Source organism: Danio aesculapii, chromosome 5, assembly GCF_903798145.1.
Source record: "Danio aesculapii chromosome 5, fDanAes4.1, whole genome shotgun sequence".
NCBI lineage: Eukaryota > Metazoa > Chordata > Actinopteri > Cypriniformes > Danionidae > Danio > Danio aesculapii.
The window spans coordinates 32647947-32665168 of NC_079439.1; the positions used below are offsets into that span (position 1 = coordinate 32647947).

Below are 17222 nucleotides of genomic sequence, written 5' to 3' on the forward strand. Positions count from 1 at the left end.
CCACTTCCTGTTGTCACTCCAGCTTGTTCCTCTCGATCTCTCTGTCCTCACATTGTGTCCGTTCTTAGTGTAGGATTACCAGTGATTAATGAATCAGTCTGATCAGAGCACATCAGCAGTGAGGATTAGTCTGTGCTGTCCATTACTGTATGAATGAAGCGTTCTCTCATTCACTCTACTGCCTCGATATGCTGATCAGAATCCATTATTATGCTGAATTAACCATTAAACATCTACTGTAATACTGAAGATTTAGCACCACACAACACTATTAGTACAAAATTATGCTTGTGGTTTGTGCTTAAAGGGATAGTTCACCCAAAAGTGAAAATTCCATCATCATTAACTTGTTTCAAACCTTTTTGTTTGTTTTTTTCTTCTGTTGAAACCAAAAGAAGATATTTTGAAGAATGCTGGAAACCGGTAACCATTGTCTTTCACAGCATTTGTTTTTCCTACTATGGAAGTCAATGGTTATAGGTTTTCTGCTTTCTATGAAATATATATTTTATTGTTGAACAGAATAAAGAAACTTTAAGTGTTTGTAACCAATCGAGTGTGAGTAAATAGTGAAGAAATGTTCATTTTTGGGTGAACTGTCTCTTTAACAGTAAATGTTCAACTTTACCTCACACATAACTGCTTGTTAAAGCTGTTAGGGTTATATGCAGTGCTGTCTGAAGATCTTTGCACATGCCCAGGGCTTCAGACATTAAAGCTGTTAGCTGGATGTGTGATACTGTAAACTTCACTTAGATTCAGCCTTGGTTTTAATCACATGTTGCTTTATATTTGAAAGGATGAAAATGGCAGTAGCTCATCAGGTTGTGGATATATACAATACATGCAAAAATGTTATCCTATGAGGTCAATATTATGCTGACTGCATGAATTTTTCAAGTGTTTTTTTATTTATTTATATATTTACCCTAGAGCCAAGTACATTTTAATTAACATTAAGCACAACACCATTCTAAAGTGAGGGTTCAGCATGATATTCTTCTTCTTTTTAAATTAATTATTGCTTTTCTTTAGAAAGATACATTAAATTATTATGAAAAAATTAGCGTTAAAAAAACATTTATGATGTTTTAAAAGATGTTAAATGTTGCACCTTTGCATATTCTGTTTTTCAAAGATTCTCTTAAAAACCACAGAAAATTAAGCAGTTGTTTTCAACAACAGCTATAATACATTTTTCCAGAGCAGCTAATTGGCCTATTAGAAAGATTTTGAATGATCACGTGTTGCACAAACTGAATAATTATGCCATCACAGCAATAAAGTTTATTATATAACTAATTACAAAATTAACATTAAATTTATAACTATAATTTAGTAGTAACTATAATAATTTATAGTTTCATTTAATTTCCAAGTACTGGGTTGCAGCTGGAAGAGCATATGCCGGAATAGTTGGTGGTTTATTCCGCTGTGGCGACATCTAATAGAGACTAAGCCGAAGGAAAATGAATGAATGTTAAGTATTGAGTATTTCTCCGCTTTACTGTTTTTATTGTATTTTTACATATTATATTTTATATATTAGATTTTGCCTAAATGTGATTAAAACAATCCTTTATTAATAATAAAAGAAATGTACTTATTTATTTCATTCATTCATTTTATTTTCGGCTTAGACCCTTTATTAATCAGGGGTCGCCACAGCGGAGTGAACCACCAACTTAACTAGCATATGTTTTACGCAGCAGATGCCCTTCCAGCCACAACCCATCATTGGGAAACATCCACACACACTCTTGCGTTCACACACATAACTACACTACGGGCAATTAAGCTTACCCAATTCACCTATAACACATCTTTGGACTTGTGGGGAAAACTGGAGCACCTGGAGGAAACCTACACGAACACGGGGAGAACATGCAAACTCCACACAGAAATGGCAACTGACCCAGTCGAGGTTCGAACCAGCGACCTTCTTGCTGTGAGGTGACAGAGCTACCCACTGTGCCACCTCTTCGCCCTACTTATTCATTTATTTATTGTTTTTAAGAATATACCATAGTAGTTGTTTTTGCCAGTAAAATGCTACCATTTATAAACTATGTATTCACCTGTTTTGGTGGCTTAATGTGAGTAATATTGAGAGATACACAAATTCTAATATGATGGTCAGTATTGGTATAATTGTTCTCTTATTATGACCGATAAATGTTGACAAAATCTATTTACAAAATAAAAAAGATGTAAAAATACAATCACTTTTACCATATTTTTAAACATCCTAATAAAAAGTAATTCCACCACAGTAATATCGATCAACATAAATTACACTACCTGACAAAATACTGGTCGTCGATCCCAGTTGTAAGAGCAACAAATAATAACTTGACTTCTAGTTGATCATTTGGAGAAGTGGCAGAAGGTAGATTTTTCTGATGAATCATCTGTTGAACTACATCCCAATCATCACAAATACTGCGGAAGGCCTATTAGAACCCACATGGACCCAAGATTCTCACAGGAATCAGTCAAGTTTGGGAAAGGAAAAAATCATGGTTTGGGGCTACATTCAGTATGGGGGCGTGCGAGAGATTTACAGAGTGGATGGCAACATCAACAGCCTGAGGTATCAAGACATTTGTGCTGCCCATTACATTACATACCACAGTAGAGGGCACATTCTTTAGCAGGATAGCGCTCCTTCTTATACTTCAGCCTCCACATCAAAGTTCCTGAAAGCAAAGAAGGTCAAGGTGCTCCAGGATTGGCCAGCCCAGTCACCAGACATGAACATTATTGAGCATGTCTGAGGTAAGATGAAGGAGAAGGCATTGAAGATGAATCAAAAGAATCTTGATGAACTCTGGGAGTTCTGCAAGAACACTTTCTTTGCCATTCCAGATGACTTTATTAATACGTTATTTGAGTCAGAGATGTATGGATGCAGTCGTTCAAGCTCTTCGTCCAATGACTTTTCTTTTAAAACAAAACTAAAGTAACTTTTTTTGTTTAGCAGTATTTGTAGATTCTATCAATAAAACAGTATCAGGTACCACATCCCCATGCAGTTTGTTGATGTGAGCATGTCTAACTGTGTGTAATCCATGAAAGGTTTTGTTGTCATTCATAAGTGACCATTAAATCCACATTTCATGTTCCAGGGGGGCCTTTAAGTAGACAAATAGCAGAGATCCTGATCTGTTTCCTTTCAGGACCCCGCGGTCTCCATGCACTGTAATGTGTGAAATGTTGCTTGGGTCTAAATTAGTGTCTGGTTTCAGACCGTCTCCAAGCGGTTGCCTTTGTTGTACCTTCCTGATATCCAGTAGGGCATCTCTCTCTTTGTCTCTCTGTTGCATAGCTGATATGTTCAATCCTTTCTTTCATCTTCGCCAAGCATACAATTGAAGTTTCTCTCTGAGAATAGTGTTGGTTTGGCTGTTCATCCTCTCACGCTGGCATTTTCTGACAGCCTCCTCTCAAATCCCCATCCCACTCCAGTCTTCTGGCAGCTCTGTTTTGTTCCCTTGCTGACTTGAATAGGTTTTAATAGGGCTGCTTCATGTTTGAAATTAAGACTTGTGGCTTAAGACAGCAAACCAGACCCGGGAGCTTTGTGATGTGTGCCGCATCCGACGTTTACCCTGAAATCCAGGCCTCCAACATCTCAGACTTAGTGGAAACATCTACCATTTTCTTTTTTCTGGACAAGGCAGACGAGTTGTTTTAGCTGTATGTGGAGGGCTTGACTTTTTCGTAAGTGGCCTTTTTGTCTACATCATGTTTCTGAGAAGAGGGAGCTCTGGATTGCCGCTGGAAAAGAGGTTGGTCATTTTTGTCGTACTGAGTGAAGACACTTGAGCTTGTCTGCAGCTCTCCTCTGTTCACTAAAGGCCCTGGTATACTTCAAACGAGTCTCTTTTTTGTTCTTCGTTTGAGAGCAAAAGAAGTTGGAAAAGGCTGAGTAACACTGAGTACACAGTTTTCCAACCTTAGTTCACCCCCACGCTGTAGTAGGCAGGTTAAAAATATGTCACACTGCTTACATGTACCTAGAAACACACCAACGATGGCCACTTACACTGTGTCCTAACACCAAGCGACGTGACAAGATACCAGAGACAAGCAATTTGGCTGTCTGCACTAAACGCAACATGACATGGCAAAATCATTTTAATACCAGCCACTGCACTTCAAACTAAATGGTAAAGGCTTTTATTCTGATTAATAGATATTAAACTACTTTAACATTAATAATAAGTTATTGAGTGGTCTAACTTTTCATTTTCAAACTGTTTGCTAGTCATTTTATTTTCAAGATCTGAGAAGAACTGTCTGCATTCAGTAGGATGGTAATAAATGTCACGTAAAATGATAATCAAATTTACATTGGGAGTATTTAACACTGAATAAAGCACATAGGGCTATATTTTAATGATCTAGGTGCATAGTCTAAAGCGCATGGCGCAAAATCTATGTGGTCTGACAGTGTGCTTATTCTCTTAACGAGTTATGGGTGTGTTTTGAGCATAACGGGCATTAAACCAATCAGAGTCTCACCTCCCATTCCCTTTAAGAGTCAGTTGCATCATGTCATGGTGCATTTGCTATTTACACGGCGGACTTTGTAGAAGAAAAACTGAATGCTTTACTAGCGAGAAAACAAATACGTTAAACAGACCATCTGCAGCGCGAGGATAAAGAACGAGCCTCCTCCTCTCGTCCTCCTTTCTCTTTAGTTTACTTTTACTCTACTTTACTCCTTCACTTTCATGGATAAGGAAACAATGTTGTACGCACTCCACTGAAACATCCATTAGCCTACATATTTCATTTTGTTTGTTAAGCGCAAAGATTTGTTTCAAAACTATTTATAAATTCAGTTTTAATTTCCAGCTAACTGTAATGAAACGGATGCTGACAACGAATGTGCAGATCCAAATGCAGGGTTTATTCATGAATGAATAGGCAACGATGAACAGGGTCAAACAGATATATACCAAGAGTCATGGTCATTAAACAGGCGAATGGTCAGTACAGGCAGCAAGCAACGTAAACAAACAAAACAAAGCGAGTGTCAAAACACGGCAAAGTAATGCAGGAAAAACACGTCATAATGTCACAGTACAGTTAAACAAGACTCAGCAACGTGTGTGTGTGTGTGTGTGTGTGTGTGTGTGTGCGTGTGTGTGTGTTTGAGAGGTGTACAAATAGTCTGTGTAATTAGTCTTGAACAGCATCAGCTGCGTCTTTGCAATTATAGGGGATCTAGGCCGGGTGTGTGAGTGAAGTGCATGATGTGATTTGTAGTGTAGGGATTGTGAGTGTTGTCCAGCAGCCTGCAAAAGCAACACTGCTGGTGATCATAACGCTAATGAATAAATGAAGAATAATAACAAAGTGTGGTCAACAAACCCAAACACATATCTAATTCGTATAAATTCATACAAGTTCCGTCGTACAAAAATGTATGATTTTAAAAAAGGATGTGTGGCACCCAACCCCAACCCATAAACCCCACCATTATTATTGGCAAATCATTCTAAATTGTATGGATGACATTATACGAATTCATACGAATTAGCCATGTGGAGAGGTAAGCATGATCGAACACCTGGTGGCTAATCAGCAGGCCAATCAGAAATAATAAATAACACCTGTTTATTCTAGTGATTGGGCTGGAGAGACAACCCTTCTTAAGGAGAAAAGAAGGAGCAGCCGGGAGAAGAGAGAGAGCACACACACACACACACACACGCACATGCACAACTACATGTGTAGTGCGATTTAAAATATAATAAAAGATTTTGCTTTCCTGAATCGCTGACCCTGTCTTCTTCTTCCCACAACATGAACCTTACTACAAACTACTAAATCAAAAAGTTACGAATTGCTGTGAGATTGTGTTTGTTCAACAGAAAAACTCAAAGGGTGGGTAAAAGCTGTCAGATGTTTCATTTTTAGCCGAACTATCTCTTTAACTTGTTTGTGTAAAGACACCTTAAGAGACATGCTCTATAATCATAATGCTGTCCTATAGTTAGATTTGCAAAATTCTGTGCTATTTACCAGGCCATAAATTAAATTTAATTCATTTTCCTTTAGCTTAGTCCCTTTATTCATTAAGGGTCGCCACAGCGGAATGACCCGGCAACTTATCCAGCATATGTTTTACACAGCAGATGCCCTTCCAGCTGCAATCCAGTACTGGGAAACACCCAAACACACTAATTTAACAATTACACACTACAGCCAAATTAGTTTATTCAATTCACCTATTGTGCATGTCTTTGGACTTGTGGAGTAAACCGGAGCACCCGGAGGAAACCCACGCGAACACGGGGAGAACATGCAACTTCACACAGAAATGCCAACTAATCCAGCCGGGACTCGAACCAGTGACCTTCTTGCTGTGTGGCTCAGTGTTAACCACTGAGCCACTGTGTCGCCTAAATGAAAATTCATTTGAACTATTTTGTAGTTTTTTCAGCGATCATGGCAGCAGCAATTCATCAAATGATGAATGACAGCATTAAAATCAGGCATATATCTAGATATGCTGTGCAGTCTAGTGCACATTTTACATTAAAAAGAGCTGATTCATTCATCTTAGTGAATTGTGCCTTCACTCAGTTATTATTCACTTTTCATTTACACAGGTTATGCTAAACCATTCGTACATTAAGTGACAATATTTTAATGAGTTCCCCTCTACAGTATATTTAAATTATTTGTATGACTTTCCAGCATTGCTAAAGGGGTATGTACTTTGAGAAGGAAGTGCAGCTCGTGTTTCAGGATTGGTACACAATATTTATTTAGAGTAGCGACTTGACAAGAACTCATACTCGTTTTCTTATATCGCTTACAGGTCCCTTTCTGCTTCAGAGAGACTAGTGGAGGAAACATCGAATGCTGCAAGACTGAGGTGAGTTTTATTTTCAACTGCTTGGTTTTACAGATATATCTGACAGGTCCCTTTAAAATATCACACTTTGAAGATGTTTGTAGATAGGCGCAAAAGGGGCAGCTTCTACCATAAGCAGCTGCAAATTAGGCACTCATACTGTAATCTGTCTAGTTGTTCCTCCATGTGTGAAATCCCATTTGTATTCATCTGCATGTACATTGGCCGTGTCCTCAATCACTGTACGCTCCAGCGCTTTAAAGCCTGTCAATATTCATCTCATCAGCTCCCACTCGCCCTCACAGCTTACAGACTCTTAAAGGGAAAGTAATGGCTGTTTATGGACGCTCCAGATGAATATGTTTTTAGCTCTGTTTTATTATTATTATTATTGGATACATTTTATCATTGTAGATGCTGTTTATATTTTGTATAAACCCTTATCAGCTAATATTGTTACTATATTATCACTATGTTATTTACTATATATTATTATAGTATTATTATTATTATTATTATTATTATTATTATTATTATTATTATTATTATAAACAGAACTAAAACATACTCATCTGAAGAGTATAACAGCCATTACATTAATTTTAAAATATTGCTGTGTAACTTTTTAACTTCTTATCAGATAATAATTCATGGCACAAAAAATATTATTATTATTATTATTTTTATTTTTATTATTAGATACTTTTTCTTATTGTAGATACTGTTCATAATTTTATAATCCCTCATCAGCTAATATTATTGCTATAATATTATCGTATTATTATTATTATTCTTTTTATTATTATTACTGTATACTTTTTATTATTGTAGATGCAGTTTATATTTTGTTTAAATTCTTACCAGCTAATACCACTATATTATTACTATGTTATTTGCTATAATAATAATAATAATAATAATAATAATATTATTATTATTATTATTATTATTATTATTATTATTATTATTATTATTATTATTATTATTAGTTGTAGTAGTAGTAGTAGTAGTAGTAGTATAAACAGAACTAAAACATACTCTTCTGAAGAGTATAATAGCCATTTCATTAATGTTAAAATATTGTTGTGTAACTTTTTAACTTATTAGATAATAATTCATGGCACAACACACATTTTATTATTGTTATTATTATTATTATTATTAATAATAATAATAATGGATGCTTTTTATAATCAGCTAATATTATTACTATGTTATTTACTATATATTATTATATTATTATTATTATTATCATTATTCATAACAATTTTCATTCAAGATCGACAATCGTAATTTAGTTCATGCTCTATGGTCTTGTACAAAAATTCATGAACTCATTTCTGGATAGAGTTCATGAACACATTTTCTTGGTTTTAGATTTACAGATTTCACTATGTCCTAGACTGCTAATACTTGGTGACAGACAACGAAATAAAACATGAAAAATAAAATCCTGCGTTCAAACCAGTTTACTGATTGGCAGACAAATAATTTCTTAGGAGCTTGAAATCAGAAGATGCCCCTTCCCTTTAAGAATGGGCAGTAGAACTTGCTAGAGTGGCCGCATTTGAAAAAAATGTCTTGTAAGCAAATGGACAAGCTAAACTTACAGTATACTATTAAAAAATGGCCCAAGTACTTAACCTGTTTGGAAATGGAACAGTAATAAATGTGTGAGAAATGTACTGATTGTGACAGTGTAAATGTGATGTGTAATTGACTGAATTTACCTATTCATTTTCTATTTTTTGTATTTTATTTTAATTTTCTCTTCATTATATAAAGACGGAGGCTTTAACTGTACTTAATGATAGCCAAGTGGGACCTTAAAGTCATGGTTAGGGATTAGTTTGGGTTGGGTTTGTTATGTAGGGTAAAATGTTGATTCTTTGCAGAGTTGTGTTCTTTATTCCATTCTGAAAATTGCCTGAAAATCAATAAATCACTAAAAATACCTGTACTTACATTTTTGCAGCATAGTTGTGCTCATGATTTTTGGTTGGACAAGATTTTCCATCTCTTTCTAAAAGTCTGTTATTTGGATGATAATATCACTGGATTTTATATTTTTCCATCAGCGTTATTATGTTTTTCCATCTTTCTTTGACCCCTGAGATCCTCCACCAAAGAGCCACTGCCTAAGCTGTAGAAATATTTGAACATGTATTGCAAGACACACCATTCATTATTTTCTATTTCAAAGCAGCACATCTTTCTCCCTGTGTTTAGCGGAGCACTAGTTTGCTGTTTATCTTGTCTAATAGCATGTAGATCCCGCTCTAGATCACCCACCCACCGCCTGAAACAGAGCTGGAATGGTTTGGGCTCTGTTCCCTCACAGTTTGCATCAAAGCATTACTGATGAATTGAAGTGAGAGGAGGCTGAACGTGGGCATGGAGCATTGCAGTCGTTCACCTCTCCTCCTCCTGTTTTCCCTCTACATATCTTTCTCTCAGCTTTCTGAATTCCTCCTCATCCAGCAGGACTCGCTTTAACAGCCACATAAATGCACTGATTCTACAAGGACGCCTGCTGGATCCCGACTCTGCAAATGCATGAAAAATCTGTGCGTGTGCATGTGTGTGTGTTTGTCTGTGCGCTAATGTCGGCACACTGCATACAGATGTCTTGGATTGAAATGGATATCCAGCACCTGGGAGAACAATTGAAGCATCTGTGAATGCAAACTCGATCTCACACAGAAAAACAGGGTGTGAGTTATATTCTCTTTAGTAGGAGCTGACAGGCCCGCCTGGATGATTTTAGAAAGTCAAGTAAACTCGCTTGCCTAGCAGTGACAGGGTGGTTAAAAGATTGGAAGAAATCACCAGAAAACATGATATATTTAGTTCAGATATATTTAGTTTTGTTTGAGTTGTGAAAGCTTAGTTTATTGCATCATTTTGTACAGATTTTGTAAAAGTGTTTGAATAAGTGCTAAATTCAGCCTGTGAGTCAAATAATACATTTTTGCTGCTTGTTCATATTAATTATTTGAAATGAGCTAAATCAGCACAATTCTTGTGTTTTTTTTTTTTTTTTTACAAATTTAATTCACTTAAATTTGTAAAAACTAACAATATATCATTTAATATAATAAACTATATAGTTTAAGAAATATTTTTAGGATATGTAGGTTAAACTCCAAAACTATTTTTTTGAGAATATACAAAACTGTTATCTATCTGATTTTTTATTTCTTTTTTACAAAGAACACATTTGGTCATCGTTTAACAACAAAAACAAGGTTAGTGTCATGAGAGGATGCCTGCACAACAAAGTTGAGGATCAAATAGCAGTTTATTAACAGAATCATCTTGCAATTAAAGGCTGAAACGGGAACAAACAGGTGCACAGATAATCCCAAGCATGAAGGTGGCAAATAAAATAACAAAATAAAGGAGTCAAACACGGCAAGGTAAAGGAAATCACGTCGTAATGCTCACTAAACTGCCTAAGACTCAGAAACGATGTGTTTGTGTGTGCTGAGTTTATAGTCCTTGAAATCAGTCCATAACGATCTTCTGACTGTGTGTGTAATCAGTTAGAATTAGGAACCCGTGTGTGCGAGGTGCATGCTGGGAGTTGTAGTTTGGTAAAGAAATGTGTAGTTTTCAAGGGATCCGCAGCCGCTAGATCACTGGTGATAGTCACAGTTCGTATAGCAACATTGTTAGAGTAGTAAAATAAACATTTCATAGTTTACAGTGCATGCATTATATGCAGCCTACAAACAATAGGCTATTATTTCTCTATTAACCTCATGTTAATCTTTATATGTTTACTGTATTCACTAAAAACAATCATACCTGTCAACATTGTGATATCAAAATAAGGGATATGCCGATCATAATAAGGGATTCCCCCCCCCCCCTTTTTTTTTTTTTTAAATCTCCAAATTACTAAATATGTTCATTTGGAGCTGCTTCATTGTAAATAAACAGTTAAATGGTCAGTAATGTGTTTTATTATTTTTATTTACAAAAGAAAAAAATAAATACTATACATTAGCAGCAAATACATTAGCAAACAGTTCAGCTTATTAAAATTAATAGCTATTATAATAAAATAGAATTAAGCAACAAATCTCATTAGCTGTTTCTTCACTGTATAACTTACACATTCTGATTTAAGAGCAACGAAATTGAAAAAAACCCACCAAGATCGACATTTTTAGATATTATTATTGTTATTAATTATGTGCATATGTCTGTTCAAACATGCACCCATAACCCAGACTCCTGGGAGAATCCTGGGAAAAACGGGTGGGTTGACGGTATAAAAACAATTTAACTGAATTTTTGTTTCCCTATTTTTACAGGAATAATCTGAAAATATTAACGTAAAATTACGTGTTACTCTCTAATAATACATAATATTTCCTTTGAAAAGCAGGAAATAATGTAATACCAAATTACAAGCAATAACTGTAAATTTAATGTTAGAATTTGTTATTACAGAACATATCTGTAAAGCAACAGGTATTTCACTGTATAATGAAAAAACTGGAAAATTCTGTAAAAGAAATACAGACGATTACCTGTAAAATAACATTCATTTTTTACAGTCTAAATAACTATGCAATATATCCTAAATGTTTTACATAAAAAAGATTTGCTTTGTCGTGGCATCTATAAAAACTTATCGAATGTGAGTATAAATTATAAGCACACTCAATCCTTCTTTTGCTTCTCACACTTCCTATGAATTTGTCATTTCTGGAAATGTATTTGAATACATGTTGACAGTTTTCACATGAACTCATTAAAGATTATAGTAACTAAAACATTTCCCAGCTTAAGCAAATTATTCATATTGATTTTCCCTCCTATTTAACCATTAACATAGAACACTTTGTAAGTGTAATGCAGAAAAGCAAACATTCATAAATGAGATAATTGCAGATGCAAGTCTTATGTAGGCCTCTTGAGCTCTCTTTACTCTCTTGAGTTCTGCGTGAGCGAATCGAGTGACACTGAACACCGATTGCATGTGACGATAGGCAGATCGAAGTCATTTTAGAGCATTTAAGGCTTGCAGTGTGTAACATTATTCTCTCACTTTCCATGGCTGTGAATGGTTTAGTCTGGATGAGTAAAAATCTCTGTTTTTGAAGTTCAGTCCAGATGAATCAAGAATTGTTTTAAGTTGTCTCTCCTGGCTGTATTATTGTCTGCCCAGAAGAGGCGTTTCTAGTTGTTGTATTAGCTTGGGCATGTGTTTGTTCTCTGTATGCCCCAGAAACAGCCCTGTCCTGAATCCTCTGCCCCAGTGCTGAGTCTGGCAGTGGGACAGTGCTTTGACCTAGTGCTGAAACACCGGCTCTCTGAACTGTGCTTTCATTCAGTAGCTGTGTTTCCATCCAAAGATACAAATTAGAATTATGCATAAACTGGAATTTCGCATAAAACATTTGTGACTATACACCATTTCCATCCAATGAGTCAAACAGAACAAAATGATCACTTCCTGATACAGTAAACTGGGCCAAAATATCAAAAAGAAAAATGGAATTTGCTGCATTATTGTATGAGAAGCCTTTCTTATATAATAAATTGCTTGCGTCTCGGAAGACTCAATGCTATGAACACGTGGTGACACGTGCAAGACTGCTGTTTGGAAGAGTTTAATAAAGCTGTTTAATAATACAGACCCACTTTAATGACGAATTTTGGCTAAGGGATTTTAGAATGACCAAAACAACATTTTAGATGTATTATCATGTGGTCGGTCCACTGGTTTGTCCATTAATCAAGTTGCGGACATTTTTGTTATCACATGATCTGTTAAATTAAATCATATAACTTTTTTGTGCAGTAATTCGGTAAATGTGTTTCCATCAAAGTTCATCGACAATTTTATTATCCGATAAAAAGTTATATCTGAAAAAAAGTTCTATTATAAAAAGTTTATCCTACTCATTTGTGCGCATATTTTTATGCTCATTTTCATTAAGCATTTTTTATTATTCCGAAATGCGCATATAAATAGGTGGATGGAAACAGCTGAATGCTGAATCAAGTTTTAGATTGAAGCTTCCTGTATGTTGGTATGAGGTTCATGCTTTATGAATAACATATTAATTCAAAAGCAAACAGTGTTCGCATATTGTCATTAAAGCCAGTTCTTTTATCAGTAGTAAATCACCAGCACAGGCTTTCAGATGAAGCAACATTTACTATGCTGACAAGCTACACAACTTTGTATGCATAATCACAGTTTAATCAGGCAATAATGTATTAGAAGATCATATTTTTGTGACAATGACAGCTCTTTGCATAGGTTCTCCATAAACTGTGGCTCTCTGTTACTGCTATATCTGAAATCATATAAAATCACCACATTTAATAACATATTTTTATAACATATACCACATTTAATAATATATTCAATGGGGGGGGGGGGGGGTGTGTTGTTGTTTTTAACCCAGACATTAAAAAAACATATTTTAGACTAGTAATTACAATACTGTGATACCATGATATTTTTATTCAGGGTTATCATACCGTCAGACTCTTATACCGGCCCATCCCTACTGTCAAGAGTTTGAAATCAATCTTTCTTTGAGATAACTCAAAGAAGTAGTCGTGTGATTATTAGTCACATTGAATCAGTGAAAGCAGTTAAATCTTCTGTTTTTCAAAAACTGGCAAAAATGGGTATTTCTTTAGTTTCTTTATGGGTGTTTGGAGCGCCCTCTGACTTTCAGACCAGAGGAGATTTACTGGTCTCACAGTTGTGCTTCCCTGTCAATATGTGCATGACAATCGCTGCTTTTGATTAATTCCAGTTTCATTTTGATTGATTGTGCAGCCCTACTCATGAATATTACTTAGATAGTATTGATGTTGCCAAGTAGTCTTGGTTGACTTTCTACACACATAGCCTAATTAAAATTTATGAGCCAAGCCTTAACCTTAGGATTTATTAAAAAATTCAACCGCTGTGCATGTATATGTACTGTATACCGTTGAAGTCAGAATAATTAGCCCCCCCTTTGGGTTTTTTTTTCTTCTTTTTTTAAATATTTCCCAAATGATGTTTAACAGGGACATTTTTCAGTGTGTCTGATAATATTTTTTTCTTATTTTTAAATTTTTTTTATGAACCATTTTAAGGTCAAAATCATTAGCCCCTTTAAGCTAATTATTTTTTGATAGTCTACTGAACAAACCATCATTATACAGTAACTTGCCTAATTACCCTAACCTGCCTAGTTAACCTAATTACCCTAGTTAAGCCTTTAAATGTCACTTTAAGCTGTATAGAAGTGTCTTGAAAAATTTCTAGTCAAATATTATTTACTGTCATCATGGCAAAGATAAAATTAATCAGTTATTAGAGATGAGTTATTAAAACTATTATGTTTAGAAATGTGTTGAAAAAAATCTTCTCTCCGTTAAACAGAAATTAAGGGAAAAAATAAACAGGGGAGTTAATAATTCAGGGGGGCTAATAATTCTGACTTTAACTGTATATATGAGATCTTTAGAACCCTGGGTGCTTTGAATAGGCTAGTGGGCCAGCTGATTGACAGGTAGAACAATCAGTCACGTTTCTTTTTGTTCATGTTTAGTGAAATGGAACACAATTTCCTCGCAATACTAGACTGGTGTGCAAACAGTTGATGGTTAATTTATAAAGGTTTCAAAAGATTACCTCAACAATGGCAGATCGGTCTCCTAAAGGGTGATTTAACTCATACCCACATGGAGATAAACATTTTAAAAAGCAGAAAAAATATGTAATTGCTTCACCGAGAGCCTGATGAGATTGTAGCGTGTTTATGCAATAACACCATTTCCACTAGAAACACAAAGCATTTAAAATAAGAATTTGTTTGGACTATATCTCTCCAATTCATAATCCAAGATGCAGTTAACAAGAGAAGACTAAACAAGACTAAACAACTTTTCTTTTATTTTTGCCTGCATTTACAGTTTAGGTATTTCACTTGATCTTCCAAAATACAGTAGATTTGAGGGGCCAAACAACTGTCCGAACTTGATGCTTACACTGTAAAATCCAAAAAGTTAAGGTAACTTAAACCATTTGAGGAAACCAATTGCAACAAACCATTTCAGTTCAAAAACTAATCCTAATTAGTACTGTGAACTTTATCCATTTGAGTAAACAAAGCAATTTGAGCACAGTAAAACCCGAAATTAAGAGAACTGTAAAACCCATTTAAGTACATTTGACCCATTCAAACCATTTATGTTAAAAAATCAAATTTATTTGAGTACTGTGAATTTACTCCATTTGAGTTGAAGTAATGAGGTATTTAATTAACTCATTACTTTTAACACTGTCTCTCAAAACTCTTTTCAAATGAGTAGAATTAACTTTCAGTCAATTTTGAGTTACAGTAGCTACACTCATTTCATTTGATAAAGTTGACTGTTGGGTTTTACAGTGTAGGAAAACCTTCCAAATTCTGCAAATGGTCTGGAAAACCTCTTTTAGATGACATTATCTCTTCTAGCTTTCACTAAGTGCCTGGAGCAATGTCTTAGATCGCTCCTAAAGATTTTTTATTGCATTATTCAGTAACTCACTTAATTAAAATAATTACTCTCAAAGTAATGTAAGCTGCTGACATTTTATGATTGAACAGAGACCATGGTTTTAACAGAAAACCTTCTTTAATGTTCTACTAAAGAAAAAGTCACATACATCTCAGAATGTGTAAAGCAATAATAATAAATCTTCATTAAGATTGCTCCAATGTTTTTTGTTTTGATAAACAATGTATTCAACTCATGTTTAGATTACAGAATAATGACTTTTTAGCCAGCACCAGGACGTGGACGCACTGCCGTGGGCTGTTTTTGCATAGTTCAGTGTTTACAAATAGATTACATAAAAAACACACAAGTAATACTGACAAACTATACATCAGTCTAAAGCTACAACTCTCAAGCAGCCATTACAGTTAGTTAGTTTTCATTGGGAATATATTTGCTATATAATAACAAGACACACGTGCATTCATTGCTGTACATTGCGGTTTATCTTCAAAGGGTCTACAGAATAACATCCTATCGAACACATTTAGTCTACCGACACAATAGTGTTGAATTATGGACGTTTATTCATTTGTTTATGTCACTGTTTCTGCCGGAGACCTGTTGTTGACATTGTTTACCATGTTACTTAATAAAAAGTAAGTCAAAGTCATGGTTTACAGTGCTTCAAAAATAATGAGACCACAAACTGAGTAAAAAGTCAAAGTTATACTTACTAAAATATAAACAAAGCAGTGAAGTGTTTTGACCTTCTGCATATGCTGTCTGTCACTTGCTTCCTAGTTCCTAGTTTGATTGATGGAAAATATAGCCAATGGATAAATATCGATTCATTATGATTCCAATGGCATAATTCATTTCAGAATATCTGTATCTTTCTGGATTTTTTTAGATTAGTCTTTATATGCTCAGACTAGATGTCTGGCTTTTTCCTTTTTTTAGTTTAATAGATGCCAACAAAACATTTTAATATCATCTAAATTCAGTTACATTGGGCCAGGCCAACATGGGACAGTTTTAAAAGGCATCTTGGGCTTAGAAAAGGAAACTGTATATTACAGATAACCTTGAGCAATAGAGTAAGGTAGTGCGTCCCAAATACATCAAATCGAGAGTGGCTCCCCTGACATTTGCATTACGGGATTTTGCTCTGTTTCCAGTGCCTGTCTCTTCTCTTGCTGTAGGACAGAAAGGATTTAGTTGTGATGACATTTCTATTCTTCAGCCTCATTTCCTATGGTAATTTTCCAGGCCCTCATAGAAGATTCTCTGAAACGGTTTGCATGTGGAAAGAGACAATAACAGTAAGAATTGGAGAAAGATGTGTGGAACGCTATTATGATCGTGTATGAAGAAATTCATTCTCACTTCTTTATCTCCTGCATTCCATGTAAAGAGGCTTGTTTTGTACTTTCACCTCTTTTATCTGTAAAACAAAGAGTCCAACAGATGTCCAGCTCTGCTTTGATTTTCTCCCTCTATGAAGTGAACAATGTCTGATCATAAGAGGCACATTGATGTGAGAAGAGGGAACAGAGATACCTGCTCAGTCTGTGCAAATTCTGAACACTTCAACCAAAGTGTGAACTATTTGCATATTCACTCAGCCCTGACTATCAGAATAAACAAAACATAACTATTTGACATAAGCCAATTGATTTGGAGGGTAATGGGGGTAATTCGGAACATAATGTTTAATATTTTACACGTAAGCATTGCATTATGAGCTTCACAATAAGTTTTGGACCTGTTTGTGTTTGATGGTGTCATTGGTAATATTGTATGCATGTTAATGAGTGGAATATATTGACCAGTTCAT

At 35.0% G+C, this 17222-nt stretch overlaps 1 protein-coding gene across 3 annotated transcripts in view; it reads left to right on the forward strand.

The window, feature by feature from the left end:
- camkk1a (calcium/calmodulin-dependent protein kinase kinase 1, alpha a) overlaps positions 1-17222 on the forward strand; it is a 155882-nt gene that overhangs the window by 52618 nt on the left and 86042 nt on the right. For all 3 annotated transcript variants that reach the window (XM_056457946.1, XM_056457948.1, XM_056457947.1), the window contains exon 2: positions 6839-6895. The gene's annotated coding sequence lies outside the window, so the exon portion shown is untranslated. The remainder of the gene's footprint in view (positions 1-6838; positions 6896-17222) is intronic.